This window comes from Lactuca virosa, chromosome 8, assembly GCF_052849685.1.
Source record: "Lactuca virosa cultivar CGN04683 chromosome 8, Lactuca_virosa_CGN04683_v6, whole genome shotgun sequence".
NCBI lineage: Eukaryota > Viridiplantae > Streptophyta > Magnoliopsida > Asterales > Asteraceae > Lactuca > Lactuca virosa.
Window position 1 is genome coordinate 259,178,927 of NC_136433.1, and position 23,405 is coordinate 259,202,331.

Sequence of the window (23,405 nt, forward strand, 5' to 3'; positions counted from 1 at the left end):
CAAGTAATGGGCTAAAGCCCATCATATGGCCCAATTTTCCAAATTGGTCCCAGACCTCTACATGGTCTTACCTTAAGGCCCATCCATTTATTCTAGTCTAAACTCTTGGTACTCTAATGGCCCAATATCTCATAATCATCAAGATCCGATTATGGCCCATCTAGGCCCAATTTTCCAAATTGGGCCCAAGCATTTCCAATGGACCTTATTCTAAAGCCCATCTAAATATTCTAATCCATATTCTTGTTTTTGGATGGGCCATCAATGACCCAATCACCAAAGCCTAAAAGAAAGGCCCAACTCAAGGCCCAAGTGAAATTAGAGTTTTCACATGAAATGACGATTAGGGTTAAGTGTTCCTACTTAACCCATTAAGGACTTAATCCATTAATTCCAATATTTCCTTAGGTTAATTTGCCAATAATTATTAATTAATATTTTAAGTTTATTAAATAATTCCAGTGCGGGTCCCGATCAATCCCCAAAATTAGGGTTTCATGACATTAGGGTTTTCCAAACCCTAATTAGTGTTTCCAACCCAATACTAGCCCATTAGTCAAAAGGTTGGGCTTTTAGGTCAATTAGGGCTTCATTGGGCCCATTAGGGTTTCGTTAGTCGGGTACCACCCACTACCACCTCGGGTAGTGGTAGTCAACGGCGACTCACGGCGGTGGCCACCACCTAACGGTGGTGGTGACGGATTTTCCTTAATTATTCCGATCAAATACAATGTTACAACAAGATAACCAAACAAACATACACACACAATAACACTTACACATGCACCTAACCACCCTTGTGGCGGCAGGCGATGGTTGGAGGTGGCAGCCACCACCTCACGGTGGCGGTGATGGCTCACTTTTGATTCCTGATTACATAACCCCACACACAATTAATGAAATACAGTAGCAATACACACACACACCTAAATACATAGCAAAAACACACAAACAACCACCTTCCACGGTGGCTGGTGGCGATGGAAAGAATGGCAGCTGGTGGCGGCCGGTCGGAAACGTAACGTCATGTAATGACCCAAAAATCGAGGGTAAAAATTTCATTTTTAATATAGACAAAACATAGATATCATTTATGCCAACATTCAAAACATCGTTAACCAAAACATTTATTAGAGTTCATCCCAAAATCATTCAATACGGAAAACATGGGTGTGTGCACTGCGATCAATCCGAGCCCTTCTTTTCCAAATCGATGATACCTGAAACCAATAAACAAAACTGTAAGCACGAAGCTTAGTGAGTTCCCCAGAGCATACCCCACACAGTCCACATAATCACATAATTCATATTATCTATAAAAGCTACATAAACCGTATCAATCACATATCTATATCAATCACATAGCCATGCATATAAACATATACGGATGCCGTGGGCTCGTCCCCAGGGTCTTACTCCAGTATGCCATGGGCTCCCCACATGGTATTACACCTAAGTGCCATGGGCTCTCCCATGGTCTTTAATAGGAAATCCATGTGGGGAGCCCATGGCATCCTGGAGTAAGACCCTGGAGACGAGCCCATGACATCCGTATATGTTTATATGCATGGCTATGTGATTGATATAGATATGTGATTGATATGGTTTATGTAGCTTTTATAGCTAATATGGATTATGTGATTATGTGGACTGTGTGGGGTATGCTCTGGGGAACTCGCTAAACTTCGTGCTTACAGTTTTGTTTATTGGTTTCAGGTATCATCGATTTGGAAAAGAAGGGCTCGGATTGATCGCAGTGCACACACCCATGTTTTCCGCATTGAATGATTTTGGGGTGAACTCTGATAAATGTTTTGATTAATGATGTTTTGGATGTTGGCATAAATGATATCTATGTTTTGTCTATATTAAAAATGAAATTTTACCCTCAATTTTTGGGTCGTTACAAGTTGGTATCAGAGAGGTCTCGACTACTTTTGAAAAGCAGCAAGTGGCAATAAGATGAGTTGGAGAGATTTAGTGACTTGGGATCCGTGTGTGGAATTGCTTGTCATTCGGGGCATATATTAAGTTGGTTACAGTTGGACTAAATAATGTCAGAAGTTGAACAGCCAATTAGGAGACCAGTGCAGTGAACTCGACAATGATTCGATATGGGCGATTCGTCAAGGAGGCGGACCATCTCGAGACTACAGATCTCATATGGAGTAGAGGCGACCATGCTGCAAGGAATTCATTCATCTTCGGGTTTTAGAACCCTGCGGGGTCGGTTTGGGTTGCCTTGGAGAGGCTATAGTATGCTTGTGGTTGTGACCATGTCGTCCAAGTTGTCGGGCATGTAAGGGATGGTAAGGGATGATTTCGAGGACGAAATCTAATTTAAGTGGGTTGAGTTGTAACATCCTGTTTATTAAATAAATAAATAGATAAAATTGATGAACGAATAGTCGCCCTAAATCCATATTATTTAGTGGGGTGTTGGTTTTGGGGAGCCAAATGTTATAAATAAGATTATTCGGGGGTTAAAAAGTAATTTTGGGATTTATTTTGAAAAGATTTTAGAGGCTAAGGGGCTATTTGGTAAGTATTAGACTTAATTTGTAAAGGATTTCAGGAGGCTGGGTTAAAAAGGTAAATTTCAGACTTAATTTGTAAGGGTTTTCTGAAGGAGGGGTTTAAAGGGTAAATATGGGATTTATTTCGAAATAAATTCTGGAGGGAGGGACCATTTTTGCCATTATGACAATAAGTATGTAGGAGCTGGGTATATAACCCGTCGATCCCTCCATAACCCTAACCCTAATCGAGTACTGTAGCCGTCACCCCTTCCTTGTCTCCGCCGCCGCCGCCACCATTCACCCATCCGTCCTCCGACCACCTTGCACCATCAAGCAGCTCTTGTCACTGGCAGCATCGAAGACCGGCGTGAGAGGACATCGTTCATGCAGAGACGAAGAGAAATAAGTCGATAAGCGCCACTACCGCCGCTATCTCCAGCCGATGGCGCCAATGATGCTGCTGTTCCGTTGCCGGCGACGACGAGCAATGGCTGTTTGTCCTGATGTTTTGCTGTTGCAGTTCCGACGCCTACTCCAGCTGCCGCCTTCCATACGACTGCTACTTTCTTTCACTGTTATATCACCGCCGCTGCTGCCATCATTTCACACCATCATCTCCGTTTTACACCACCAGGTGGGGTGGTTGGGCTCGTTTTCGATCAGAAGAGTGTGTGTGTGTGTGTGTTCTGGTTGCCGGTGTGTGTTGCTGCGTGTTTGGAAACCAAAAGAGACCACTGCCACCATCTACCACCACCGACCACCGCTAGGGTGGTTGTGTGTGTGTGTGTGTTTGTATTAGTGTGTGTGTATTATTCGGGTTTTACCTTGTAATATTGTAACCGATGCGAAATAATGAAAAGAAAACCCGTAACCACGACCACTACCCGAGGTGGTAGTGGGTGGTGCCCAACTAGTGAAACCCTAATGGGCCTAAGGACTTAGCTTATGGGCCTAATTGGATTCTAATGGGTTAGAAACCCTAATTAGGATTTAGAAAACCCTAATTTTAGTATTATTGGTTTGGACTTATCGGGACCCGCATTTTGGACCATTGGAGTGAAGATATGACTCAAGCCCGATTTCATTGTATGTTGGACTTAATGGATTAAGTCCTTAATGGGTTAAGTAGGAACACTTAACCCTAAGCGTCATTTCATGTGAAAAACCCTAATTGGGTTTTGGGTTCTTATTGGGCCATTTATTGGACTAAGCTGATGTGGGCCTTTGTGGGCCAATTGGGAACATATTTATGGACTAAGGAGATTATTGGGGTTTAGGATAAGGCCCATTGGAAAGGCTTGGGCCCAATTTGGAAAATTAGGCCATAAGTGGGCCATAATTGGGCGTTGAGGATTATTAGCTATTGGGCCATCAGAATGCCAATTGTTTGGACTAGAATAATTGGTTGGGCCTTAAAGTAAGTCCATGTAGAGGTTTGGGCCCAATTTGGAAAATTGGGTCATATGTTGGGCTTTAGCCCATTACTTGTCTATTAGGCTTTTGGAGTGTGAGTTGGACCTTGGGCTTGGAACCCAATTATTAATTGGGTATTGTTTGATGATTGACACTTTGGGAATCTGTCATCCAGCAGCTAGAGTTTTATCCGCGGGACTTCAGCAGTGCCAGGTGAGTCTCCTCACCATACCAATAGGTCTAAGGCACCAAGGCCGACCCATTTTATGATATGTAGTATCCTAGCTGAGATTGTATTATGTGATTGTTAGTTGGTATGAGCTAGGAAGTATGCTAGTGGTATATGTGGTATGTTTGTATGGAAGACCGTGGGAGATCCCATGGCACCTGGATGTAAGACCATGTGGAGAGACCATGGCTTTCCCATTATGTAGTAGTGTTTATTGTAGATTCGCTACTGATATGTCTGGTATGCATGTATAGGTGGTATGCTAGTGGTATATGTGGTATGTTTGTATGGAAGACCATGGGAGAGCCCATGGCACCTGGATGTAAGACCATGTGGAAAGCCCATGGCTTTCCTATTAAAGACCATGGGAGAGCCCATGACACTTAGGTGTAAGACCATGTGGGGAGCCCATGGCATCCTGGAGTAAGACCCTAGGGACGAGCCCACGACATTCGTATATGTTTATATGCATAGCTATGTGATTGATATAGATATGTGATTGATATGGTTTATGTAGATTTTATAGCTAATATGGATTATGTGATTATGTGGACCGTGTGGGGTATGCTCTCGTAAATCACTAAGCTTCGTGCTTACAGTTTTGTTTATTGGTTTCAGGTATCATCGATTTGGAAAAGAAGGGCTCGGATTGATCGCAATGCACACACCCATGTTTTCCGCATTGAATGATTTTGGGATGAACTCTGATAAATGTTTTGATTAACGATGTTTTGGATGCTGGCATAAATGATATCTATGTCTTGTCTATATTAAAAATGAAATTTTTACCCTCGATTTTTGGGTCGTCACATGTAATCAGTGGCAGCCACCATGGTCGACCGCTATGGTGGTTCTTCGTCACTCTCTTTCGACAAAAACCACACACACACGCAACCTCATCACGAACCGCGAACCACAGCGGTGGCTATCGGCGGTTTGCGATGACACGAGATGGCGGCAACAACAGCGACACTACCGACAACGGATGGACGATGACACTACGTCTTCCGCGGTCGTCGGACTTCGATCCTCACGACTGAACAACGACAGACGGCGACATCTTCGTTCTTCGCCGATAGTAAATGGAATAGTATCGGTGATCATGGCTGAAACACAGCAAGCGAAGGACACACACACACACACACACACACACAGAGAGAGAGAGAGAGAAAGAGAGAGAGAGAGAGAGCGGCAACACGAGTTGTAGCAGCAGCAATGGATAGTTTCGCCAGTCGGAAAAACGTGTATGAAAGGGGTGGTGGTGCGGCGCCGGAGATCAAAGAACGAGTATAAGGTGGTGGTGGCTGGATGTTAAGGTGACAGCCGCTACTAGGGTTAGGGTTTGAGAGGGTAGCGACGAGTTTTATACCCTGATTCCTTTAAGCTTTATCCCATAATACCAAAAATGGTCCCTCCTTGTATTATTCATTTCAAATCGAATCCATAATTTACCATTTAAACTGTGACTCCATAAAACCTTTTCAACTTCGATCCAATATTTACCATTTAGCCCCCCCCCCCAGCTTCCAAAAATCCTTACATATTAAGTCTAAATAATACCAAAAACCCCCTGACTACTGAAAATCTTTACAAAATAAGTCCCGAAATTACACTTTAACCCCCGGAGATTCAAATCTTGTCATTTGGCTTCCCGAAACCAACACCCCGCTAATTATTATTTGATTTTGGGCTATAATAATATAAGATAATAATAAAATTACTTCTCGGGGTTCCGGGTTTATTATTTAATTATTCTATTTTAAACGGGATGTTACAACTCTCCCCCACTTAAATTTGATTTCGTCCTCGAAATTGTTTCTTATCATTCCTTACACGCCAGTCAACTTGAACCACATGGCCACAACTACAAGCATACCCCAGCCTTTCCAAGTCAACTGTATCCAACCCTCGCAGGGTTTTGATACCTGATGGTACACGAATTCCTCGCAATAGGATCACCTTACTCAATCTGAAATCTGTAGTCTCAAGATGGTCTGACACCCTGACAGATTGCCCATACTGGATCATTATTGTTGAATTTGTTGCACTTATCTCCCAACTGGCTACTTAGCTGCTAATAACCTGGGCTTTCCACCCGAAAATAGTATCACAAATCACCCACTGCTACCTATAATTCTTTTCTTGACAAGAGATTAGGCATAGAGATGGAAACGGGGACGGGGAATACAGGGGACCCCAATCCCCATCCCCATCCCCGAGTTCTCATTCTAATCCTCATCCCCATCCCCATACCCATCGGGGAATATAAATAAACCCCCATCCCCACCCCCAACGGGGACTGGGGATCCTCAACGGGGAATCAGGGATTTATTTTTCTTATTTAATATGAAAACTTTTACGTAAAGAAAAACTTTAAATTTCAATTTTACCAGCACAAGTTTAAAGATTTTACAAAATATAAAAATATACATAGATTGCATAAAAAATATAAACAAATTTTCTACCAAATTTAAATAAATACATGAAAAATCAAATAGAAAAAAGTTATCAGAGTGATATTTGAGGTAAAATAGATAAAAACAAATAGAGAAAAAATTATACATGAGTTTAAATTAGATAAAAGAAAAAAAAAGTATAATTTCAACCAAGTAATTACTAATGAGTTAGGTTACTTTGGATCAAGTTTTATATATTGTAAATTGTACTATAAATATATGTTTTTATTGTTTTTTATATTAATAGATATCGGGGGCGGGTCTAGGGTCGGGGATTAGGGTTATCCCCATCCCCATCCCCATCCCCACTTTTTTTATTCGGGGATTCCCCATCCCCGCCCCTATCCCCGGTCAAATTGGGGATTCCCCAGTCAAAACGGGTGCGGGTTTCGGGTTCCCCATCGGGTATGAGTTTTTTTGCCATCCCTAATTAGGCACTCCTGTTGGGTTTTGAGCATTATAACACTCCTATGGTGCACATGCAACCCTAAATGCTTTGGATCTATGTTTTCTCTAAATATACATGCATATTTTCAATTTTCCAAAGCGTTGTCGTAACTAGCATACAAATTGCAAAATGAATAATACATCTAGTTAGATGACATACCTTTTATAAGGACTAGTAGTTCTTGACCTTTGAAAGCTTGAGCACCCCAAGTATGATGCCTCTAATGGTTCACAAACACCAATATGCAAAAGGTGGCTTAAGAGAATAAGTTACTTAGCTCAAAAAAAGGTGCAACCGATTTTGGTTCATGAGGGTTCTATTTATAGTGTTGCACATGCTAGGGTTACACTTTGTAAACCCTAATGACCCATGACTTTCCACATTCTTATGCTCCATGGATTTAACCTCCATGGACTATCCATGTATTATCTCATTGGATTAGCCCATCTAAATAATCATGGATCATTGGCCCACACTACAAGAATCATCGATTTACATAATCAATCCCCATATATTTAATTAGTCTCTTTCGACCACAAAATTAATTCCAAATTAATTCTTGATCAATACCAATTAAATAATTTCATATTAATATATTATACTTGTAATATATTAATAAATCATAAATAACCTTATTCTCAAAAGTCCATCCTATCAAATTGCACTGGTGAAGGCAACGCAAAAGGACCATGCTACAATTGGGTCAAGTACATCCCAATTATAGTTATAGGCTTAGACACCAAATCCAACAGTCTCCCACTTGGATAAGTCTAATAACTATAGCTGCCAATGTGACTTCCGGATCCGACTTAGCAATCGTAAGCTTTCAAAAGCCGTTGTCGAACTCTGACCTAGTCAGTGACGCGTCCTTCAGATAAGCGATCATATACTCCTCTGTTCTCAAGATATCTATGCGGAAAAACACATGGAACATAGTCATACTCATTGTCTTGCAATTTGTTTCCCGATTTCCGATTCGTCTGACATAGAACATAACTGAACACATCAATTTAGTTATGACTGGGCCCGACACATAGTCAAAACAGAATCATCGAGGGGCCCAAGATATCGCTTTTAATCCTCTTAGGATAAAAGGAACATATAAACTTTGACATTATATGCTTGTACTAACCACTCATCAAATCATGCACAACGACACGTTTATAACATCAAGTTACTGATGCGTTTTCATGCCATCAATGCATAACCATCTCATAGTTAACTACTCATATATCTTGGTTTGAAGATTATATGATATTATCGTCTCACAATTACTCGTGATAAATTCCATGAAGTAATTCAGGTGAGAGCGGATTGAATCCAATACTCAAATCTTATTTCAGGAGCACTCATGAATGGTGTAGCAAAATTTTGCTATGTCTAACTCCTTAGACAATCTACAAGCCAACTCATGACAGTCTTCTTTCATACTTACTTCCAACGTATGATCAACTGTGAATAGTTTGAATAATAATAATTATTATTATTCTGGAAGTCAAAACATGCAAAGTGAAACAATAGTAAAGAACTGACACAAGACAGTAACTTTACTTATATATAAAACTCCTTTTATTCAATAATCAAATGTCAATTACAATTTAGCTATTACAAGATTCTGTTTATCTAACTACTAAAACTAATATCGTCTATTAGCCCAATGCCCCTCGAATGCTGCAAGTGCTTAACCCTAGTCAGTCCCTTTGTAAGGGGGTCTGCTGGGTTGTCCTCTGAGGATATCCCCTTTACCATGAGGTGCCCTTCTTGTAGTTGATGTATTATGAAGTGGTACTTTTTGTCGATATGCTTGGATCTACCATGATCTCGCGGTTCCTTGGTTAAGGCAATCGACCCTTCATTATCGCAGAAAATCTCCATAGGCTCCTTTATGGATGGAATGACTCCAAGGTCTCTGATGAAGTTTTTCAACCATATCGCCTCCTTCGATGCTTCGATTGCTGCTATGTACTCTAATTCGCACGTTGAATCAACTACAGTCTCCTGCTTGGAACTTTTCCATGTCACTGCTCCTCCATTCAGGTAAACACCCAACCCGACTGAGATCGGAAATTATCTCTGTCGGTTTGAAAGCTGGCGTCACTATACCCTGTCACTCTCAAGTCATCACTCCCACTGAGGGTAAGGACCCAGTCCTTAGTCCTCCGCAGGTACTTAAGAATGTTCTTAACCGCAGTCCAATGAGCTTTACCAGAATTCCCTTGATATCTGCTGACCATGCTCAAAGCAAAGGCCACATCAGGGCGAGTACATGTCATAACATACATGATCGAGCCAACTACGGAAGCACATGGTATTCGACTCATGTCTGCTATCTCAGCCTCTGTACTCGGACTCTGAGTCTTACTCAGTTTGGTATTTCTTTGGATAGGTAAGTCACCTTTCTTGGACTCCTCCATGTTGAAACATTTCAACGCCTTGTCCAAGTAGGTAGTTTGACTAAGTCTTATTAGTCTTTTACTCCTGTCTCTCAATATCCTTATCCCTAGGATATAAACAGCTTCTCTGAGGTACTTCATAGCGAAACACTTCCCAAGCCAGGACTTAACATCCTGCAAGGTTGGGATGTCGTTTCCTATGAGCAGTATGTCATCTACATACAATACCAGAAAGCTCACTGTACTCCCACTAGCTTTAACATATACACATGACTCATCCTCGCTTATCGAAAATCCAAACTCTTTGACTTTCTCATCAAAACAAAGATTCCATCTGCGAGATGCTTGTTTTAATCCATAAATGCATTTCTCAAGCTTGCACACTCTATTAGAGTACTTTGCATTGACAAAACCCTCTGGCTGACTCATGTAAACATCTTCAGCCAACTTTCCATTAAGGAAAGTGGTTTTGACATCCATTTGCCATATTTCATAGTCATGAAATGCAACTATGGCTAGCATAACCCTTATAGATTTAATCTTCGCTACTAGTGAGAAGGTCTTATCATAGTGAACTCCCGGAGTTTGAGTAAAGCCCTTCGCAACCAGTCGCGCTTTATATGTGTGTACTTTCCCATCCATGTCGGTCTTCTTCTTGAAGATCCATTTGCACCTGACTGTCTTACTACCCAGTACATTATCAACCAAGTTCCAAACTTGATTGTCATACATGGACTGAATCTCGCTGTCCATAGCCTCTTTCCACTTTGCAAACTCGGGGCCTGCAATGGCTTCCTTGTAGTTATTAGGTTCATCCAAATTTACCAGTGTGCTATCACTGATAAATGTATCACCTTCAGCTGTTATATGAAAACCATATAACATAGGTGGAACACTAACTCTACTGGAACGCCTCAGAGGTAAGGGCTCGTCAATTGGATCAACCGAAGTTTTCTCCTCAGGTTGATTGCTAGTGTTTGAGGTTCCTTCACCGCTTGACTCTTTAAGCTCTTCAAGGTCAATTTGCCTACCACTGTTTCCTTGGCCTATGATTTCTCTCTCACAAAAGACTCCTCTCCTCGCAACAAAGACAACATCGTCACTCGGTCTGTAGAAGAGATATCCAAAGGATTTCTGCGGATAGCCGATGAAAATACATCGCTCACTCCGAGGTTCAAGCTTGTCGTGAGTTTCTTTTCTCACAAAAGCCTCGCAAACCCAAAATTTTATGTGGTCTAATGTGGGAAATTTCCCTGTCCACATCTCGTGAGGTGTTTTGGAAACCTTTTTGGTAGGGACTACATTAAGGATATGGGCGGCAGTCTCTAAGGCATACCCCCATAATAAGATAGGTAACGAAGCTCGACTCATCATGGAACGAACCATGTCTAGCAAGGTTCTATTGCACCTCTCATCCATACCATTAAGCTGTGGTGTCCTTGGTGGCATCAATTGTGAAACAATTCCACATTCCTTAAGATAATCTAGGAACTCGATACTAAGATACTCTCCTCCACGATCGGATCGTATCATCTTTATCTTCCTACCCAATTGATTCTCCACTTCTTGCTTAAACTCCTTGAACCTTTCAAAAGTTTCCGACTTATGCTTGATTAAGTAAATATACCCATATCTACTATAATCATCAGTAAAAGTCACATAGAATTGGTTAGCATCCCTTGTGGCGGTTCTGAATGGTCCACACACATCAGTGTGTATGAGATCCAACATACCCTCACCCCTTTCACAAGTAGGGTGACTTGGTCATCTTTCCAAGTAAACAGGATTCGCAAGTGTCATCTGACTTCAAGTCGAAAGACTCCAAGACTCCATCCTTTTGGAGTTGGGCTATGCGCTTCTTGTTAACATGTCCAAGACGACAATGCCACAAGCATGCCTTGTCCAAATCATTAGACGAATCAATATTCAACACATTATTTCCTAAGTTATCTACAACCATCACAGTTTCATATATATCATTGCAAGGTAATGCTTCAAAATAAGAAAAACACCATTACAATAAGCATAAATACCACCATTTTCATTATTAAAAGAAAAAGTAAAACCTTGTTTATACAAATTGTGAAAGGAAATAACATTTCTCACCATATCGGCCGAGTAACAAAAATTATTCAAATCTAAATTTAAACCATTACTAAGCAATAAAGAATAAACTCCAATCTTGGTCACAGGCGACACTTTCCTATTTCCTATGATTAAGTTTATCTTCCCGTGCTCCACATCCTTACTTCTTTTTAGTCCCTACAAATCAGAACAAATGTGAATAGCACAACCTGTATCAATGACCCAAGAATTAGCATGTGATGAGTTATTAGATTGAATAGTGTAAATACCTGCAAAGGAGGGCTTGATCTTGCCATCCTTTATGTCCTGCAAGTAGTTGGGGCAACTTCGTTTCCAGTGCCCTTTTTCATGACAGTAGAAGCACTCTAATTCCTTCGGATTAGAAGAGGGATTAGAAGAACCAACTTTGGTGCCACTTGAAGAGGATCCATCAAGAGACTTTCCCTTGTGGCTCTTGTAGGGAGCCTTCCTCTTCTTTCCGTTCCCATGTCCAATTGCCTGAACAGGGGCAGAAGTAGTAGTAGGAGTAGACACAACTGACTTGGATTTCAGGTTGCTTTCTGCAGGCCTAATAAGGACTTGAAGCTTGCTAAGAGTGACCTCCTCCTTGTTCATATGATAGGTCATACGAAACTGATCATAACAAGAAGGTAAAGAGTGTAGAATAATATCTACGGCCAACTCTTCATCAAAATTGACATTCAATTTAAGCAAGTGGTCCACGAATATCTGCATCTTATGCAAGTGGGCCGTGATGGTTTCAACATCCTTCATTTTGGTTGTGATCATGGAGGCAATGATCGCATACCTCTCCTGCCGAGCACTTTGATGGTATCTTTTGTCACACCCCTAAACCGGAACGGCGGAAACGTTCAGGGGATGAGGACGTCATGTTTAGTATCACAACACATGCATCATAGTAATCAAAGTAACAAATAACCATTGTATTAATATTAAAGTGTTTACAAAGTATGTGATTCACAAAAGGTTGACTTCAAAAGTAAATAACAAAACAAGACATGAAGCTACGATGCTCCATCTTCCGAATCCCAATACGCGTACATGTCTACTAGTTTCCTGAGAATACAAGTTATTTTGAAAGAGTAGATCAACATTTAAGCTGGTGACTCCATAAGTATTTTAGTGATGTAAAGTAAGTTGTAAGTTCTTTTAGAAAAGTTCGCCAGTTCCTCCAGAAAGTCCTATATTTTCTGATATGATGAAAGACAAGTAAAAATGACTCTACAATCCCTTCTATGAGTACTAAATGGATACAAGTTATATAAAACCTAGAGTAAACAGACAATCGATTGTGTGAATCTGCCCTAAGCCCACAACCAAACAAGGAACAGGAAATGAGGAGGAAGTTACACATCCCATTGTTTGTTAACTCTTCATTGTATATAACCCTGGCGTATTCGTTTGGTACTCACGGAGTTAACTGTAATAGTTCCTTTATATTTGATGAAAACATTCTTTAAGAAAAACCCTTTTTTCCTTTAGTAAAAATGGTAACCACAATAGTTCCTTCTGTAATCACTTAGTTTATACTAGCTATATATAATCTAGTATCGAACAGATAGTTAATTGTGTGAATCTGCCCTAAGCCCACAACCAAACAAGGAACAGGAAGTAAGGCGGAAAGCACACATCCAACTACCTATCAGATATTAATTATATATAACCTTGATGTATAAACCAAGGTATTATAGAATTAACCACCTAAGGTCCTTTAAGTTATACTGGTTTAATAAAATGAATTAAACCCTTTTTGTTGATAAGTTTCTAGTTTAGCCTACTAAATGTTCTATCTAAAAAGTATGTTTTTGTACTAGAAAACGGTGTATTGAATTTGTATACTATGATTTGACCCATACTCGGTACTCCTTATGATTACTTGGTGTATACGAAACATATATATAGCTAAGATCGATTAGATAGTAGACTGGGTCAATCTGCTCTAAGCCCACAACCAAACAAGGAACAGGAAATGAAGCGGAAAACACACCTTCTACTGTCTACCGGACCCGATTAACATATATCCCTGATGTATCTACCGAGGAATCATAAAGTTAACAATATTGGCCTCCTTCTAACTGTGTGTACTAAGACTCGACTGGTCTGTTTGACTTTTGTAATGATGTAAGTTTTACCAAGTTTAAGACTATCTTTAATAGTTTGCATTACCTTTTATGTGAGAAGATCACAATAAGAATGTAATGGGAAAATGAAAGTATTCAGTAATGTTGTATAAAGTGACTACTGAAGCACTAACTACCTTAAAACCAGTTTGTTAATTAAGGTTAAAATGTGATGAGGTTGTAACCATACTTGATTGACTAGTAAACACGATGATCAAAGACGTCGAAATGGTATGACATTCGTCACTCGTAGACCTGCAGGTCCCACTGTAGCTAGCAGCAAGGTGTAGGATGGTCAATCCCGTATAGACCTATACACAAATTCACGCTCTCCCTCCAGGAGACTCTGGTTACAAAACGTGACACAGCAGTACATTGTCGTGCCATGAAGTAGTGGCTCACATTAATGTTATAGTGTTCTTGTATTTGTATAGTATATTCTCTCTGTCCTAGTGTATAGTATGTTTGAACTGTTTCTCGTTATAGTATGTTCCTCCCTGTACTAGTGATAGTATAAACTGAACCCCTAAACTATACCTATTATAGTTTACTAGTATGTTCACTTGAACTATATCTGATTTGTAGAAAAGACTAGATTATCTACTGAGTTATGATTGTACTTTAAAAACAGAGTTTTATAAACAACAAAGTAACATAACTTTAAAGGAGTTTTTGAAATGATTTGATCACTTATAAAAGTATAAGAAATCCTTTAAAATGGTGTTTAACACTGATAAGCATTTACACAATTAACATTGTGTTCAACTTGTATTCCCCCCCCCCCTTAAAAGCATTTAAATCATTTAAAAGATTTATTATAGGGGTATGAACCCACCTTATGTGGGTGATTCAATTGAAGATTCGCGTAAGGATGAGAAGTTCCACGAATGAAGTCCCGAGACACAAATGAGTCCTACTTGACATATATTGATACATATATGTATATAATTAGTGTTTAACACCACTAATATGAAGGGAAACACCCTTAGGGACTAGGAAACACTTGAAAAATGAAGTGTGACAATCACATGTGATTTTCTAAAGGGAGTTTACGGCCAAAGGAAAGTGTGTTCACGGCCACACTTGAGTTTACGGCCAAGGAAGATAAGTTCACGGTCAAGGGAGGTGAGTTCACAGCCCATGAAGATCATGAGAAGGGTTTACGGCCAAGGGAGAATCTATGGCCGTAAACTCTTGATGTTCAAGCCAAAATGGTGTTTGTTTCATGAGGCTTCAAGAGTTTCTAGTGGTTAACAAGAGTATGGAAGGATACTTACGATTTGGAAGTATTTGGGAGTTCATGGCCACCAAGAACAAGTAGGTGTTCTTGGTGTTCTTGGTGAAAGGATGAAGATTTGAAGATCTTGAAGGAAAAGTGATGAATTCAAGGATGTTATCAAAGGGTTTCACGAGGTTAAGAAGGATATCAACTAACATAGAAAGAATCACTTACAAATTTGACGAGAAAAGGATGTGTTCTTGATGATACTTGAGAGAGAATTGAGTGTTCTTGAGTTGGGAGTATGAGAAGTGAAGAATAATGAAGGAAATTGATATCTAAGGGAAGGGGTTCACGACCAACATGGAGTTTACGGCCGTAAACTCTTGTTTGGGCCATGAACTCCTTGTGATGGAGTCTCTGGCTCGATTGCAACTTAATGAACTTTATTTGACACACCCCAACTTACAATCCTTAAGTGTACTAGGCTTAGAACACTCAAACAAACTTCTAACAATACTAAAAGATTTCAGAAACAAGTCTGACACTTGATTAGATTGATTGGTTTTACTAGATAGAAATTTCGGATTGTCACATCATCCCCCTATTAGATGGAATTTCGTCCTGAAATTAGCTTTCCTATCAGTACTCCTGGGGTTGTGTTTCTGTGATCGGCAGAATACTCACTCGTAGACCTGAGCATCTTTTCCCTGACGTTCATGATAAGACTCATACTTGGTCAATCTATCATCACCTCGTGCATACAAGTCGTATATAATTAAGATTAGTAAGACGGTCGGATGTGCGACCCTGCCCCATGTCCACAACCAAACAAGGAACAGGAGATAGGGCGGAAACACACATACTAAATACACATAATCATAATTATATACCACTCTCTCATATACACTTAATAATGATAGATGGGTTGTACTCGTCCTTAGCCTTTGTGCTTGAACTTGATCTGTTAGACGAGTGGTAGTTCGGGAAAGTCTACTGAAGATACGGTGGCAAGGTTTCGGAAGGCAACGTACTCCTCGCATGAGTACTTCGGGGTTTAGAAGACAAGAGACAATACTGAGGTCTAGGTCGGGTTGTCGTTACCAATGACGAGGGTTCCATTAATTTGTCGGTTAAGGCGATAGAATTTTCGAAACATATGAACTTAGTATGGTGAGGACCACACTAATCCATGACGAATGATGACAATGGACTCTTTTTTAGAAGCAAAGGTTAGGCCGATTGGAAAGAAGCGTTTGTTATACATTGATGTATTCTAAGTGTGCTCGACAATGTATTCTGTGTAAACTTCTAGTGCTTTCTGTTTCTCTTTGATATTACCACTACCACAAATCGTACAGCGATGAGCGAGTACTTACAGTGAAAGTGCTTTGATAACTAGTGTCGATACTCTATATTATGATCCTCCTCGGTACCTCTATGATCTCCTGGCATATACAAGTTATGTATAATTAAGATGAATAAGACGGTCGACTAAGTGGCTCTACCCCAAATCCACAATCAAACAACGAACATGAAATAAGGCAGAATCACTCACTCTAAATCTGCAAAATCCTAGCTATGCACAACCTTGATGTACATACTAAGCCATCATAGCTTCCCCGTACGGATCTTTAGTTCTCTTACGAATGTTGTGACTTGCTTAGATGAGTGAGTTATTATAATTACTTTTAAATTTTCCCCAAGTTTTAATCCTATATAAATATAAATTAAAATTTTAAAGTAATTCTTATTTCGAAGACGTACCGCTGGTCGTTAGGGATTCCGGGGTAGATTCTCCTGCGGTGATCATCAGAATTCGCCCATCCGTGCCTGAGTTCTTTGCTATCAGGCATTCCCTCTTGTAGTGCCCTGTCTCACCACAGCCATAGCAGGCCTGGTTTACTTCTACTCCGGGGACTTGGGAGATTGGTTGAGCTGGTGCCCTGCAGAACCGGGTGGTGTGCCCCTTCTTGTGGAAATTCAGGCATTGCATTTCCCGACATACTCCGGTGTGGTGGTAGTTACAACCATCACACTTCGGGAGAGTTCCAGCATATCGATTGGTAGGTGCTGGAGTAGCAGGTGTTGTGGCGGCGTATATAGTACCAATTTGTTGCTCCTGCAGGGTTTCCTGTGTTGTTCGATCCTTCCTCTTTTCCCCCAATTTTCGTTTATAGTCCCCTCCCTTTGATGGCTCGGGAACGGGGACCACCACGCCATGGCGGACTTCATGGTCAATGATTCGCTGGGCCAGGCGTTTGGCACTATCGAATGTAGTTGGGTTAGAAGATAGTACATCCCTTGAATCGGGGTAGATAAACCCCAAATGTACCTTTCTATCTTCTTACTCTCCGGGGTAACCATCTCAGGGCATAGTGCTGCCAGGTCGCTAAACCTGTCAGTGTAGGTCACTATGTCTGAGCCGACCATGGTGTGCTCCCATAGTTCTTGTTCCAGCTTTTGAACTTCGCCCCTTGGGCAATATTCTTCCAACATCACCTATTTTAGGTTCTCCCAACCTATGGAGTTAGCCACTGATAGGGTCAGTGACTTAACATGGCTATTCCACCATGTTAGGGCTCTGTCAGAGAAAGTGCAGGCAGCAAACTTAACCTTGCTCCCTTCTGGGCACAGACAAATTTCGAAGACCGAATCTATTTTCTCGAACCATCACATCAGAGCAATGACTACCCCATTTCCATTAAAGGATTTGGGTTTGCAGTTCATGAATTCCTTGTACGAACACTCCCATGGGTGTACGTGGGTAACTCCGGGGTTGGTTAAGTGGGTACCGCTACCAGTTCCATTGGTACCACTTTCGTTGATGTGAGTTAGAGCAGCTGCTACTGCGGCTATTATCGCTGCTTGGAGAGCAGCAGGATCGAATTGTGGAGGAGGTAGTGGAGTTTGAGCTGGAGTTATCGGAGTAGTGCGCCTGTTTGATCTACGAGAAGGCATCTTGCTAAAAAGAATACAAAGATGAGATGGAAATAAGTCTATAGCAGTGGTTATAAGCCGAAAGCTGAATGACAAAGTTATCCTAGTTCTGAGTGTATCTGGTTCTGACTTTCATAGGGTTCTGGAAACAATTCATAAAGGGAGTCTATATAAAATAAACTTTATGAATCAGAAGTGGTTATCCTCGAATGAATCTCTGGGAATTGAATAACTGTTATTGGCTGAATGAAAATAAATAATCCTAACACATAATGTGAGTAATGTATTCACTAGGTCACTAAGTCAATCAAGGTTATTATTTATTAGTGTGACGCTTAGAACATTTTAGTTTCTTCGGCTGATCCCTCCTTGGAAAACTCTTCTTGAATCTCTTTTTGTTCCTCCTTGACTCCTCTGCTGACTGTTATGATGGAGTGGTTACACCTATCTGGGTTTGTCGTGCGAGAATGGAAGTGTCTAAAGAATCTGTGAGATTAAGGGTAACATTATGGGGTGATCCTTACTGGGTCCTACTATAATTGCAATGTATACAAGTTGTATATAATTTAAGATTAAATAGACCTTCGAATAAGTGATCCTACTCCAAAACCACAACCAAACAAGGAACAGGAAGTAAAGCATAGATCACAAATTCTAAGTCTATAAAATATCAATTATATACAACCTTCGGAGTATACACCTCGGAATCATAGACCTACCAGAAGGGTCTTTTAATTTTCACATATGTTATTTATAGAGCCTAAAATACTCCTATAGTATTTTTAATGTATTGAACTTGGTATGTTTTAAACTTGTTGTTGTCTTATAGTATCATAAAATACACCTATAGTATTTTAACTTCATGTTCTGATTTAGAAATCCATTGAATAGAATTTGGTAAGTTTTAAGACTGTTGCAACACCACATCACCCCCAAACACATGTCGTTCATATCTCAAATGAATATAGTTGATCAGGCTATATTGATTCCAGATATGATTACATAACTGTCCAGGTTTGACCGCAGTGTTCAACCTTTAATTACTTCTGTTCTGTTCTTCTTGTGATACTTGTTCTAGTAGGTATATATGTATAAGTATGTATGTATACTTTTATAAAGAATTGTTATATTTTTAAAATATACTTTTATTCAGAGCACTTCAGCCCCATTGTATTTATAGTTGTATATCTTTTATAGGTTGATATACTTAGTTCACTATAAACAATGCTCTGATACCAATCTGTCACACCCCCAAACCGGAACGACGGAAACGTTCGGGGGCGGAGGACGTCATGTTTAGTATCACAACACATGCATCATAGTAATCAAAGTAACAAACAACCATTGTATTAATATTAAACTGTTTACAAAGTATGTGATTCACAAAAGGTTGACTTCAAAAGTAAATAACAAAACAAGACATGAAGCTACTATGCTCCATCTTCTGAATCCCAGTACACGTACCTGTCTACTAGTTTCCTGAGAATACAAGTTATTTTGAAAGATTAGATCAGCATTTAAGCTGGTGAGTTCGTAAGTATTTTAGTGATGTAAAGTAAGTTGTAAGTTCTTTTAGAAAAGTTCGCTAGTTCCTCCAGAAAATCCTATATTCTCTGATATGATGAAAGATAAGTAAAAATGACTCTACAATCCCTTCTATGAGTACTAAATGGATACAAGTTATATAAAACCTAGAGTAAACGGACAATCGATTGTGTGAATCTGCCCTAAGCCCACAACAAAATAAGGAACAGGAAATGAGGCGGAAGTTACACATCCCATTGTCTGTTAACTCTTCGTTGTATATAACCCTGGCGTATTCCTTTGGTACTCACGGAGTTAACTGTAATAGTTCCTTTATATTTGATGAAAACATTCTTTAAGAAAAACCCTTATTTCCTTTAGTAAAAATGGTAACCACAATAGTTCCTTCTATAATCACTTAGTTTATACTAGCTATATATAATCTAGTATCGAACGGATAGTTGATTGTGTGAATCTGCCTAAAGCCCACAACCAAACATGGAACAGGAAGTAAGGCGGAAAGCACACATCCAACTACCTATCAGATATTAATTATATATAACCCTGATGTATAAACCAAGGTATTATGGAATTAACCACCTAAGGTCCTTTAAGTTATACTGGTTTAATAAAATGAATTAAACCCTTTTTGTTGATAAGTTTCTAGTTTAGCCTACTAAATGTTCTATCTGAAAAGTATGTTTTTGTACTAGAAAACGGTGTATTGAATTTGTATACTATGACTTGACCCATACCCGGTACTCCTTATGATTACTTGGTGTATACGGAATATATATATAGCTAAGATCGATTAGATAGTAGACTGGGTGAATCTGCTCTAAGCCCACAACCAAACAAGGAACAGGAAATGAAGCGGAAAACACACGTTCTACTGTCTACCGGACCCGATTAACATATATCCCTGATGTATCTACCGAGGAATCATAAAGTTAGCAATATAGGCCTCCTTCTAACTGTGTGCACTAAGACTCGACTGTTCTGTTTGACTTTTGTAATGATGTAAGTTTTCCCAAGTTTAAGACTATCTTTAATAGTTTGAATTACCTTTTATGTGAGAAGATCAAAATAAGAATGTAATGGGAAAATGAAAGTATTCAGTAATGTTGTATAAAGTGACTACTGAAGCACTAACTACCTTAAAACCAGTTTGTTAATTAAGGTTAAAATGTGATGAGGTTGTAACCATACTTGATTGAATAGTAAACACGACGATCAAATACGTCGAAATGGTATGACATTCGTCACCCGTAGACCTGCAGGTCCCACTGTAGCTAGCAGCAACGTGTAGGATGGTCAATCTCGTATAGATCTATACACAAATTCACGCACTCCCTCCAGGAGACTCTGGTTACAAAACGTGACACAACAGTACATTGTCGTGCCATGAAGTAGTGGCTCACATTAATGTTATAGTGTTCTTGTATTTGTATAGTATATTCTCTCTGTCCTAGTGTATAGTATGTTTGAACTGTTGTACTAGTGATAGTATGAACTGAACCCCTAAACTATACCCATTATAGTTTACTAGTATGTTCACTTGAACTATATCTGATTTGTAGAAAAGACTCGATTATCTATTGAGTTATGATTGTACTTTAAAAACAAAGTTTTATAAACAACAAAGTAACATAAATTTAAAAGAGTTTTTGAAATGACTTGATCACTTATAAAAGTATAAGAAATCCTTTAAAACGGTGTTTAACACTGATAAACATTTACACAATTAACATTGTGTTCAACTTGTATTACCCCCCTTTAAAAGCATTTAAAAGCATTTAAAATATTTATTTTAGGGATATGAACCCACCTTATGTGGGTGATTCAATTGAAGATTCGTGTAAGGATGAGAAGTTCCACGAATGAAGTCCCGAGACACAAATGAGTCCTACTTGACATATATTGATACATATTTGTATATAATTAGTGTTTAACACCACTAATATGAAGTGAAACACCCTTAGGGACTAGGAAACACTTGAAATGAAGTGTGACAATCACATGTGATTGTCTAAAGGGAGTTTACGGCCAAAGGAAAGTGTGTTCACGGCCACACTTGAGTTTACGGCCAAGGAAGATAAGTTCACGGTCAAGGGAGGTGAGTTCACGGCCCATGAAGATCATGAGAAGGGTTTATGGCCAAGGGAGAATCTATGGCCGTAAACTCTTGATGTTCAAGCCAAAATGGTGTTTGTTTCATGAGGCTTCAAGAGTTTCTAGTGGTTAACGAGAATATGTAAGGATACTTATGATTTGGAAGTCTTTGGGAGTTCACGGCCACCAAGAACAAGTAGGTGTTCTTGGTGTTATTGGTGAAAGGATGAAGATTTGAAGATCTTGAAGGAAAAGTGATGAATTCAAGGATATTATCAAAGGGTTTCACGAGGTTAAGAAGGATATCAACAAACATAGAAAGAATCACTTACAAATTTGACGAGAAAAGGATGTGTTCTTGATGATACTTGAGAGAGAATTGAGTGTTCTTGAGTTGGGAGTGTGAGAAGTGAAGAATAATGAAGGAAATTGATATCTAAGGGAAGGGGTTCACGGCCAACATGGAGTTTACGGCCGTAAACTCTTGTTTGGGCCGTGAACTCCTTGTGATGGAGTCTCTGGCTCGATTTCAACTCAATGAACTTTATCTGACACACCCAACTTACAATCCTTAATTGTACTAGGCTTAGAACACTCAAACAGACTTCTAACAATACTAAAAGATTGCAGAAACAAGTCTGACACTTGATTGGATTGATTGGTTTTACTAGATAGAAATTTTGGGTTGTCACATCTTTCCATCAAATCTTGATACATTTCATAAGGATAGTAGTCATCATAGGACTTCTGTAGCTCAGCAGTCATGGTAGCAATCATTATACACGACACCTTTGTCGCATCCCTCTTATGAGTAGTATGTTCAACGATTTGTTCAGGAGTAGCAGTGGTAACATCAATCTCCTTAAGCTCTTTATCTAGGACATATTCTTTGTGCTCATAACGAATAGCCATTCAGATGTTTCAAATCCAGTCATTGAAGTTCGAGCCATCGAAAATGACCCTCCCGCATAGGTTCATGAGGGAGAAAGAGCCTGAAGGGATTGGGTTGGAAGCATTGTTTGGGACAGACATCTGAAAAAGAAGAAGAACAAAGTTTAGGTTAGATAATAATCCTTAATATTACACCCAAACGAAATATTAAGGCTAGGACCCAACACAATATTCCATAATTGCGAAAAGGGATGTCGTAATCCAATTGTAAAATATTTGAAGGTAGGTAAATGACAATTTACCAATTTCCACCATGAAAAACGAAATAGATTATTAAGTTTTAATTGGTTGAAATTCCTAGATCCTTTGAGATTCATTGAACTTTTCAATGGCATGTTTAAATCTCGATTGTGCCCTTCAAATTTGTGACTGGGATGCCGAGGATCACAAACAAGGTATGAATAACCATGCAAATTAGCTTGGTACACCCAATGTTACAAATCACCTAATCAATGTGTCTGTTAACCACACACACTCCATTGATCTATGATTAACATCAAGCTACCCTTTGCCACACATTGTTAGTCCCAGATTAGTGTGTCGATTAACCACACACGCTCCACTAACGACTTAACAAGGTGCAAAGTGTAAATTCATGGATTAGCACCTTATTCACATTTTCCTAAAGTAACAGTCACACCCCAAAACCAAGAACGGCGGAAACGTTCAGGGGTGGAGGACGTCATGTAAAGTATCATAACAGTGAAAAGTAGTAAACAAGCAACAACATCATCCATTGCATTAAAAGTAAAGTTTTAATACATGAGTGTTCTTTCATTGTAATAAGACACCAAAATATGTAATCAAAATAAAAGACGAGTCTTGTCTGTGCTCCGTCTTCTCAAAACCTGGTCATCGTACCTGTCTACTGGTGACCTGAGAATACAAGTTATTTTGAAAGCGTAGATCAGCATAAAGCTGGTGAATTCATAAGTATTATGGTGTCATTGATTCGAAAAGCTGTTATGAAAGACT